We start from the raw sequence: 12365 nt of genomic DNA on the forward strand, positions 1-12365 counted from the left end.
CTATTAAGAGAAAGTGGGAGTAGAAATGCTGTTATGTCCTGAATTAATTCAGTACACCAAGGACGTAGTGAGGTTGATTTGGGAAAAAGAATTGAAGCAGCTCGGGATAGACAAAGAAAGAAGACAGACTTGCATTAAAAGAGTATGGATATAGAAATAGGATCATTGGTGTTGATAAAAGTTTCACCTTAAAAGAGTTTTGTTAGATTTGAATAGAAGGGACAAGTTGAGACCTCAATATAGTGAATCATTCGAGGTATTGATAAATATAGGTAAATTTGCCCATGAGTTGTCGTGGCTATCGTAGTTGCAGTATATATATATCATGTGTTCCACGTGTCAATATTAAGGCGATAAGTATCTGATTCGAACCAAGTCGTTGATTGGGAGCCAATGGGCTCTTATCCAAATTTATTCTGCGTGGAATGATCGATCCTAATCCTGGATCGTTAAAAGCGAGTCCTTAGGAAGGAGTTTATATCCATATTGAGTATGCTTTGAATAAATCCCTGAGTCGAAGAGTTTACTTGAGAGTTAGAGTCAGATATGCTTGACAAATATCCTCACTTGTTAGGATTAAATCAGTTTCTGAGGACATAATCTTTTTAAAGGGGGAAGAATGTAACGACTCGTATACTTTTATATTATTTAAAGGTGTTATTATAAAATATTTAATTAAATAAATATGTGTATTGGTTTTGACTGCTATGTGTTGCTATATTATTGTTTATGTGTGATTTATGATGCATAGGGTCGTTCGTGTAATTAATGATCGAGTAGTACTGAATTGTTTTCACTTTTAAAAGTGGATTTATTGCAACTTTATCTGTATAAATACTTGGATTATCTCTAAAATTGTTTTTATGGTTTCATAATCTCAATATTTATTTTTGGGATTTTATAAAATTTAGAAATCAATATTTCATCAATTATTGGATCTTGTATGATTTTCTGAGTGCATTTATTTGTAAAATCCATATTTAATTCTAGAATTCTTCAAAAATTATGAAACTAATATTTATTTAAGTTTGGAATATTTCGAGAATTTAAAAATTATTTTGAAAATTTTTGAGATTAATTTCACCCGCACGTTAATTCGCTTAACTGTTAAAAACAGGTATAAAGTTCGTTTCAAAAAAATTGTTTTAAAATTTCGGAATTTATATTTTTATAAACTTCGAGATATTTCTAACATTTTAAGGCTGTTTCCGTGATTTTCTGAATTTATTTTAAGTACAGCTCGGTTCGTTAACTGTAAATTGCGGGTATAAGTCGCGTTTCAAAATTTATCTAAAAATTATGAAACTCATGTTTTATTAATTTGGGGATATTTATATAATTTTAAAACTATTTTGGTGAATTTTTGGATCTTTACCACCCGTAAATTATTCGTTAAAAATCAAATATCGGAGTAAATCGGGGCGCATAATTTTCGTGATTATCCTATTATATACGTGTCAGTCATTCAGAATTATTAGCTACGTGTTAAGCCAGATACGTTACACGAGTCCTGCTTTCTATATACTAGAAACAAAAATAGGGGAGATAACTGCTTAATCTCCCTCTTCTCCCTTTTCTTCTCGGATTATTCGTTCGATTACTAATTCATTCTCTTTCCTGTGCCTGTCTTCCTGTTTTCTCTGCGATTCCCGGGTTTTTCCTGTTTCCGTCGCCGATTGGCTTTCCGACCACCGATCCTGTTCCGGTAAGATGCCGCCGGAAAATCCTCCTGGTGGTTTCTGTTGTATATATATATATATATGCCTTCGTGTGTATATGTATCTCGATTGAATGGGTTGTGGTGTCTGCGGTTGCTATGTTTCTCTTCGGCACTTGCTGCTTTGATTTCGGTTGAACTGTGTTTCATTTCTTGTTGTTCGCGTGTGTTCCACGCGTGTTTTCCCCTGCTCGATTCCATATTTTTTATTATTTTATTATTTTATTTCATTTTCTGCAGAAAATAGTTGATTAACATTTGTGAAATAAACTTATTTCGTGTGGAAAATTGTTTTATTATCGGCGGAGATTTGTGTTGGAAACCCGTGATAAATGGGCACCACCGAATTTTTGCCGCCGTCGGCGATGAGGCTCGACGAGCCGACGGTGGACGGTGATGACGTTGTTTTGAGTCCTAAATTGTATAAATAAATAAAATATTTTAGAAAATAAGTTGTATTTTGGGGAATTGTACGAAAATAGTTATGAGATTGTGGAATTGACATTGTGATGAGGTTGTGACTTATTGTGATTATTGACATCAAGTTGTTCGACGGGTAGTCCGATAAACAAAGGAGGTGCTGCCCGATTTCCGAAAAAAATTAAATTACAGAAATACGAGGTCGTACCCAATGACTATTGGAACGTCGATCGGATATATGTACGTACCTTATACGAAATCTGATTATGTGTTGTGATGAAATACTTTACGAAAATCGATACCCTTAATTTCATAAAAGGATAAATATACCTATTTTCCGAAAACGAACACCGAACCTATTTTTCGAGAATATGAACCCTAAGTTGATGTGTGTATTGTAATAATGTATATAAGTATGAGTCAGGATTTGATATCGAATGAGTAGATATGTTATTGAGGATATGTCAAGCATACCTAGACATCTAACATAGAGTAGTTCAACTCTGTAGGTGCTAGTCGATACTTTCTTTCATTTTGGTTATGGAAAGTGAAAGTGAGCTTTTCCAGACATTTGTAATTCGTAGTCTAATTACTAAAGATAACCTAGTGGACAGTTGATGAGTTCAGTAGGGTTCCAATCGAGGAACCTGAGTGTTGAAGTCGAATCCAAGGTGATCTAGTGGTTAGACGATAAAGCCTGAGCGTCCGAGTCGGCTCAGAGTCGATCAGTAATAGTTGTAAAGCTCTGCAAGGAAAGTACTCCTGACCATTCTTTTATGGTTCAGTACGTATGAATAGCTAAATATTTAATTTTCGTAATGGAAGAGAAACGTTTTAAATTATGTATCCCCTGTAGTTATAATCACCGTTTTCAAATTGTTTTGGGGAAAAGTAACTTCGAAAGGTACCTATCTCGAACAGAATGATTTACGAAATGTATTTTTTATATGTGCTGGTTAAATAAATGGTTTTGAAAGGAGATAGGTACAAGTGTTTTGAAAACTGGATAAAACGGTTAGATATGGGATACATTGGGGCCAAAGTAGGCCTATTGAGGTGGCGTAAGAGGCTAATTCGGTTGCACGCAATATAAAACTGATTAGTCCAGCAGGTCAGAGACCTAGCTAGTCTCTGAGTTTCGGAAAAGGTATATGGGACGGAAGTGGGAGCCGTCCAGTGTTGATAGCTTGATCAGCTGTCTTCACATATCTGTAAGTATCTGATTTGGCTTTGTGATTCTCGTAACGGAACAAGTAAGTTATATAATGGATTTGGAAATGAAAATGGCATGGTAAAATTAAACTCTGGTATTTGTACACATCACACTACTGATGATATTGTTTTACAGAGCATGCTAGTTTTGAATATCCAGTTTATGTATGTTTTTACTTGATGTGTAGCAAATTATAATTTCTGTTCTGATAACTGTTTTACCATAAGTTGTTTTGCTTGTTATTCATATAGTGGTACTGCTGAGCAAACAATTGCTCACCCTTGCAGAGTGTTTTATATATGTGTTGTAGATGCCTAGGAGATTCTTCCATGGTAGTCAGGGCAAAGTTCCAGTTCCCTTCGTGTCAGACTCCTTTGAGATGGTTGTGTTGGACCAAGGGTGGTCTGTTGAGTTGCTGTGTCAAGTTAGCTGTGTCGAGATGATTGTTGTAAGTTGGTTTGTGTTAGTTGTAACCTAAATCATACTTAAACTTGGCAAAGATCTTGGTAAAGGGGTCGTAGTTTTATCACATTATTGGATTATTTATCTTATGGTTGTTGTTGATGACGTCAACTCCTGACCCCCGGGTTGAGGCCGTCACATGTTACACCCTACTTCATACTCCTTATCCTTTTAGGCTAAATCAACATACTTCTTCTGTCAATCTTGGGCTGCTACCAACCATCCTTTGATTAAATCCACTATATTCTTGGTTCTTTGGACCACTTCGGGCCCGAGCATCTTGCGCTTTCCAACTTCATCCCAATACAAGGGAGATCGGCATCTTCTTCCGTACAGGGCCTCGTAAGGTGGAATTCCGATACTGGAATGAAAGCTATTATTGTAAGAAAACTCGATCAACAACAAGTGATCATCCCAACTTCCTTTAAAGTCTATGGAACAGACTCTTAACATATATTCTAGCATCTTGATGGTCCTTTCACTTTGCCTGTCCGTTTGGGGATGGTAAGCGGTACTCATGTTCAGTTTGGTTCCCGCACATTCCTAAAAGCTCTTCTAGAATCAGGAGTTGAATATGGGGTCTTAGTCTGATACAATGGATGTTGGAACTCCATGTCGTATCACTATTTTCTTAAGGTAAATGTCTACCATTTTATCAATGGTGTACCTCTCATTGATTGGAATAAAGTGAGCTTCTTTCATTAGTCGATCTATATTTATCCATATAACATCATGATTGGCTTTGGTACTTGGCAAGCCTATAAGAAAATCCATGGCTATCTGTTCTCATTTCCATTCAGGAATCTCCAAGGGTCGCAAAAGTCCATTTGGTCTATGGTGTGGCGCCCTCCAAACCCGGGTCAGAAGTTTGGGGTTCATAACACACACATCATATATATAAACCTGCCTATAACAATAATAAAGATAATAATAATATGCAATGACCCTACTTACCAACATCCACGGATTGCAACAGGTTAAAGTATGCACACAAGCCACACACACACACACTTATATTACAAATGTCCAAATCCCAACTATTCAAACTTACAATTAAATATTAAACATTCTTACAACTTCTCAAAATTAAACTATCACAAAAGTCTTCAGCTAGTTTATCTCGCTCAACCTGGAATCCTAGCTCGCACACTTGATTGGGGATCCTCGCTACAAACAGGTTCCTTCTTAACTAGAAAAGAACATAAACAGAATCGCATAAATGAGCTAACTAGCTCAGCAAGTCACATTGACAATACTGAGATTAAACAATGATCAAGTAAAATGATTTAAGGTATCAAGTTTATGGATAAAAAAAGGATTTAGAATTGGATATTAAGTTTTCATTTTAAAAATCAAGGTTAGGCTGCTGATCAGTCACGCACTAACCCCGAGCAAGGCACACAGCTCTGCTCTAATTACTGGATCCATGACACACATTGGCGTAACTTGACCACCAATCTGGTATGACCACGAATCCGGTCCATATTTTATAAAACAATCCAATTCTATATCAATAACAGAATAAACAATGTAAAATAATAAACAGAATCATAAACAACATTGGGTTTCAAGCATAAGATGATCTACAATCTTCACAAGGGAACAATATAGCAAATACAAGGATTGGCTATCAGCAGGTACAAGAATTGGATAATAAAAGAATCAAAGACTTATGGTTATGAGGATTTGGTCTTTTAATATATAAGGTATAAAGGCTTGAGTGTTAAACAATTTCGGTTCAGTGATTGGTGTTTAGGTTGTATGTATTTGTGGAGTAGTATTGTATATCTGTGGTTTGTATCCGGATATTTAATAATCAATGGTTCCGAAAGAATAAGCCTTATGGCTCAAAGATTAATAACTGGAATCAAGGTTTAGGATTCAGTTCTTCAACGCATTTGCAATATAAAACAGAACTATCAATTACTCGCAATATATCTTCTGAACACTTCACAAGGCAAGTGTTCTTAACTTGTTAGAATATGAGATAATTATTAATTAATTAATAATTAATTAATAATTTATTAAATCAATTAATCAATTAATTTTCAAATTAATTGACCAATTAACTAATTAATTATCAACTAAATTAATTAACTAATTAATTTAGATTTATTTTTGAATTAAAAATAATTTTTGGAATTAAAATAATAATTTTTAGAATTTTTAATAATTAAAATCAAATCTCTGTAATTAAAATAAATAGAAAATATGATTTTTAAATATTTTTAAAACAAGAATACAAAATATGCAAGTTCTGGAAAGTATAGGGACTGAACTTCATCATTTTCAAGACAATAGGGACCAAATTACAATTTTTACACTCCTGCTGGAAAACAGTCGGGTTTTGTCGAAGAATTTAAATCTGGTATCGTCACAACACCATCTCCTCCAGATATCATCTACACAACACTAGGAATGCATTCATGCAATCAAATCACATCAATAACCCTTGAGTTGGCCGAAAAAGCCCGAAGAAAACTCGCCGGATGACGAGTTCTTTCTTGCTCCGGCCAGCTCGATTCCGGTATCGTCTGTTGACGAGATCACCACCAATTGACTCCTCTTTTCAAGCTCCACACAACCATACCAACCAAACAATCTAATAACCCTTAGAACAGAAACCCCTAATTTCAATTGAAAATATCCATACGTGTTATAAACCCTAATTTTGAAATTTAAAATTAAAACACAGATTTGAGCATGTTATTGAACTCCAAATCAGTCATATATTATATCAAAATCATCAGGAAGAAAAGCTCTACAACATGCAATCATTAAATCATACAAACAATCCCTCGAACAAAAATTTATAATTTAAATCAAAATAATTCGAAAATAAATAAAAATATAGAAAATATACCTTTGATTATGCAAAAAAAAAACAATTCTGGAATCTGATAGTACAGCTCAAGACCTTCATTTTGAGTACTCAAGCTTTCCAAACAGAGTTCGATAACACCTCCAAAAGTTTGTTTGTTTCTCCAAAACTTATATGAAATTAGGGTTTTCTCTGTAAAATTATATAATTAACTATTTGCAAAAGATTTTCTGTACAAAATAATATACGGTAAGGGCTATTTATATTTACGAAATATTAGTACCCCATTGGATCATACCGGATATAAAATATTACGTTTATTTGAGAAAACAGATCCAAAATAGTACCGGTTTTAGGATAATTATCCAAATCTATATATTTTGTACTGCGGTCTTGGTCTCAGCGCTTTGGTTACATGTACTACGAGATGATAATTATAATAGTTTAATAAAAAGATCTTGTTTCTCGAAATACGGGTTTTATCGATTTACCGAAACGAATTTTGTATCGAAAATATTACGCCCACTACGCCATAAGTGAGCTACTGTAATGCAAGTGTTACAAGTAGCGTTACATTAACTAAGAAGTTTTTGTCCTATTTTAACACCTCTCGTTACAGTAACATAAACCTAGTATTACAGATAAATGTTGGTGTTGCATGACATGTAACACCAGCACCTACTGTTACATTAGATACTTTTTACATTTTTTAAAATATTAGTGAAAATGTTATCATTAATTAGTATTAAAATTATATTTTGTCTTATTAGTGAATGAAAAATGTAATATAAATATATAATAAAATTTATAAATATAATTATACATCAATACCACAGTTAATTTGTTTGTTTTTTATTTAATAAATAATAAATAATTATTAAAATTAAAAAATATAAATAAAAAAATGAAAAGGATACACGGTTTTGGTGAATTATTGGGCGGCATTCCCCCCCAAATGAAAACACGACGGAACTTAAACAAAAAACTCGCTCTGCTCGTACAAACAATCTCTCTCACACATAACATTCTTTCTGGCTCTCTTGTTTCTCTCTCAGAAGGATAAATTGAAGGAGAATTGAAGATTTGATAAATATACACACATGTTTATGGCAGTATTCTAAATGCCCTTACTAATTTTTTTAATTTATATGACATTGTAGGGTTTGAGAGCATCAGATTGGGGCTTTGGTTCTTTTGCTCATAATTAATGGTAAATATTTACCCTTTTGCTCTGATTTAAACATATACGCATATTTTCTGTAATTAACATATATTTCATTATGAAAATTCAGTTAATTTAGGATTTGAAATTGGGCGTTGGAGTTTTTTCTCATATTCAATTGGGTTTTCGTTAAGGTATGGTTCTCATATTCAATTGAGTTTTTAGTTTTATACATATATGTACTCTGAATATGGATGTGCATGTAAAAGAGCCCAATTGAAATAAATAATGCAGAATTACAATACAGAGATGATGGCTTATTCAAGGAAAATGAGAAGTTACCAGGAGTTTCAACTAGTTGAGTTGGGATCAAGAGATAGAATAGGAAAAGCCAAGGAAGCTACACTACCTCATTCTGCAAAGCTATAAACCTTATTCTTCCCTGTATATGCTATATAATATATATAATATTTTCATTTTAGTTCTTGATTTTATTAATTTAGGCAGCAGAAGATGATGAAAATTTAGAGAAAAGAAATAGATCCAAGATGACAAGTGGAGATGTGAGTGGTAGTATTAAATAGAAGAAGAAATATGTCCTGTTTGTTAGCTATGATTACTTCCTCATTCTTTTGGTGATATATAGGGAGTTGCCCTCCTGCAGTTCTCGGACTATCATGGAATGGTTAATTCTGTTGGTCATCACAGGGAAGTGCGTCTAGATATTGATAACATGTCGTATGAGGTAACCTGATGAAACTTGGATTAGTCATTGGTGGTAACATTTAAAGTTTTGTTTGTTTATTTTGGTGTTATTCATATAAGTAACAATATCATGTTCATATCATAAAATATTGCAGTTACAGATGGATGTTCAATAAAATATGTTTCCCCTTTAACTCGAACAGATATATCAAACAAGAAAAAAAGTTGGACAAAGGGGGATGCCAACTTTAATGCCAGTCCTTCCAGCAATTCTTTATCATATCAGGAATGGTGTGGGGAAAAAGGTGTGAATTCAGTTACACTTGTATATCTAGATTGATTCTTCATTCTCTGTATATAATTACATACTTTATTTCATTGACAAATTATAGCGTAAATAGAGAGACTTAAACAATCGAGAATGAACTTAAAATTAATGAGATGCGGGTATTATAAGTGAGATCCTTGTCCAAGTTTTGCACCATTTTATAAATGTTACTGAAGAGTTCATTCTCAAAAGATTATAAGAATATGTGACTAGTCATAAACTTAAACTTTAAATCCTATTTAACAATTATAAGACTTCATAAAAAACTACTTATTTGGTTATTCTTCAAGACAATATCTACATTAGTATAGTATCAATAGCTTTAATCTATGATAAATATTAAGTATTAAAGATTAAGCGACTGATTTTTTTATTACAGTAATCTAAGTATATGTCTTCCTTCATTTTAAAATTTGCATAAAATTTGTAGAAATCTCACAGAGGAAAAGGCTAGTGAACTTCAGTCACCTGTATTACAGTTAGTGAGCACTGGATAAAGTTGAACATGCACTTGTGTTTCTGCCTCTTGCTGATCATTTTTGCTAATCTACAAATATAAAGGACCACCACAGACCATACTGTATAAGACTAGTGTCTCCAGTAATCGAGTATGAACTTAACCACCTATCAAGCTTTGTAGTCACCAGCACATCTAGTAACTCTTAAATAATGCAGGGAAATGGAAAGTAGTGCTTTGAGAAATAAATAGCAGGAAATTGGTTCTAGAACATCTTTGCGCTAACTTGAGATATTATAAGCTCCAGCAGAAACAAGTAAAACTCTGAAGACTTCAATTTGTCTATGGAGATCATATATCTAGCATACGACTAATTCAGTGAAGATCACAGTAACATCTAAATTAAGCACGTCTAGAGTGCTTTGCTTCTTTAAAAAGAATGAGTTAAGTTCTTGTGTTTAAAGTAGTTCTGGCCAAGTCTTTCTACCAGCCCCTTGTAGTAACACTTAGTTGCATCATGGCGATTGTGATTAATGCAAGTATGGTTTTTAAAGTATCCAGTAAAAATAAAAGCTTACTACACATTCATATCCTGATTTTGTAGAAATGAATAGGAAAGAAATTATTCCTTTCATTGTGTATAACAGGTTCTCCAATCATCTTTGGTACCACCACAATTGCTAAACTCAGGTTTTGAAAATCTCAAATCTAGATTTAATTTATCAAATGTGATTTGTACCATATATTATGTTTATCTCAGGATTTATATTCTTCATGCAGATTCCAGTATCCGCTTTGGTTGTACTCGTACTAGATAGGTCAAATAGGCGTCCAGTTCAAATGGTCAGAATGTGTAACATCTAGCCATCGGGTAGTGAAGAAAGCTCCAACAAACATAAATAAACAAAACGGAATTATACTTTTTGAGAGCTCCTATTTTTAGTTTCTGCAACGATACATTTGAGTAAACAGATTGATCTTCATCCCACCAAACCTTAAACTCATTTAAACAGCTCACTAATTTCTTAAAGTACATAGTGAATAGGCAAATAATCAGCTGATTAACAGTTGTATGAGAAAGATGATGAATATAACATCCTTTGGAAGTGTAAATTACCCAGTTATGCTTTTTAAATATCGGAACACACATAGTTTCCTATAGTTAATATAATGTTTTTCTGAAAGGAAGTGCACAGCTTCTAGTTGCACTAATGTCTTTTTAGTTTTAGTCAGAAATACAACTACACTTATCTCATGCCGAGCAACAATACAGTACAATAAGCTTGTTAAAAAATTTAATGTCTTGACTCCTATTTTTCCAGGCCAGATCTTCGGTTCATCTGTTAATTACTTGTTATCCATATCTTGATAGCTATAGTCTAATTTTACATATTCTGTTATTCACTGCTTGAGCAGAGAAGGAGCTTCTGTTGCTATCACATGCTTGTGAATACTAAAGGCCGTCAGCTGGGAGGCAAAAGGTAGGCACAGTTTTACAAAATAATTACCGAAAAAGAAGTTATTTTGAATTTCATCTTTATGAAAATTTTTCCGATAGGTAAGTGCGTCATTCAATGCCGTCATTTTACTGATCTTGGTTTGTTGTATAATGAACAGTGTATTCAGGTGCAGGGGTCTCATGGATGCTTAAATATTTAATATATGCACCACTTACGTTTGCTTTTAAAGGAAGAAGGGGATCAACATAGATGCAAAGTATTAATAACCTTCGTTGTAGTTTGGATATGCTTGGAGTATAGTTAATTGATCGATCGTATTGTTGTAATTTTATGTGGTGTTTGTAATATTTTGGAAAACAAAACATGTATTTTAAATTTTAAAATTAAATGTAATATATGCCTATTATAGTGTAATGTATATTTTAATTTAGTGTTAGATTACATTTAGTGTTAGATTACAAATGTTACTATTACTTAATTAAAAAGATTCGTGTTACAATTGATAGACTGTTACAATAAGTTATATGGGACCCACAGGTGGTCCCACTTATGCAATCTTGATCAAGCTATTGTATCACTCATTTTGCGTTACATTTGGGCCTGTTAGTATTACAGTAGGTGCCTATTATAACGTTTTCCTCTCTGTTACAATAGAACAGTGAAGTGTTACATTAGGGTGTCTATTGTAATGCTCGTATACGTAACGCCCCCTGGTGTTACAATAGACCTATTGTAACGCTTTTGGGGCCTATTGTAACACCATTTAGGCATTACAATAGCCCACTTATGGCGTAGTGGCCGGGACCCGCATGGGGAAAACCGTACGCTGGATCGAAAAAGTCAAAACATGGAAAATGCTCGAATATTGCAATTAGGTTAGGATGGAGTTTTCGGAAGAGTTTCGGGTTGTAAAAACATAAGAACGGTTGAAGTCGGTTGGTTCCCGATTATACAAAATAGTTTTTAATTACTCATAAAAATAATTCATTAAATCCATAAATCTTTTATAAAATCATAAAACAACATAAAAATTAATAGGAAAATATAATAATTATCTACACTTTATTTTGAACATAAAAAAAATAAAATACTCAAATTATATCTTATTTAGACATCCAAACATATATACCATTTAACAAATAATTCACAAAATAAATACAGAATATATAGAATATCTATTTATTACAAAAATTAATTACAAGCTATATCCCAGATATTACATCCTCCCCCCTTAAAAGGATTCTGTCCTCAGAATCTCCTAAGAAAACAAATGAGGGTACTTTTCTCGCATATCGCTTTCTAACTCCCAGGTTGATTCTTCAACCTTTGGGTTTCTCCCCAATACTCTTACTAACTTTACAACTTTATTCCTTAACACTTCCTCTCTTTCTTCTAGAATCTCTATCGGACTCTCTACATATGACAAATCTTCCTGAAGTTCTATTGGATCGTACTCAATTACATGCCTATGGAGTCTGGATTATACTTCTTAAGCATCGATACATGAAAAACATTATGAATATACTCCATATGTGGGGGGTAATGCCAATTCATAAGCTACGTTGCCAGCACGCTTCAAAATCTCAAAAGGTCTGACATATCTAGGACTTAGCTTTCCTT

The sequence above is a fragment of the Apium graveolens genome, chromosome 7 (genome assembly GCF_009905375.1).
Source record: "Apium graveolens cultivar Ventura chromosome 7, ASM990537v1, whole genome shotgun sequence".
NCBI classification, from domain to species: domain Eukaryota; kingdom Viridiplantae; phylum Streptophyta; class Magnoliopsida; order Apiales; family Apiaceae; genus Apium; species Apium graveolens.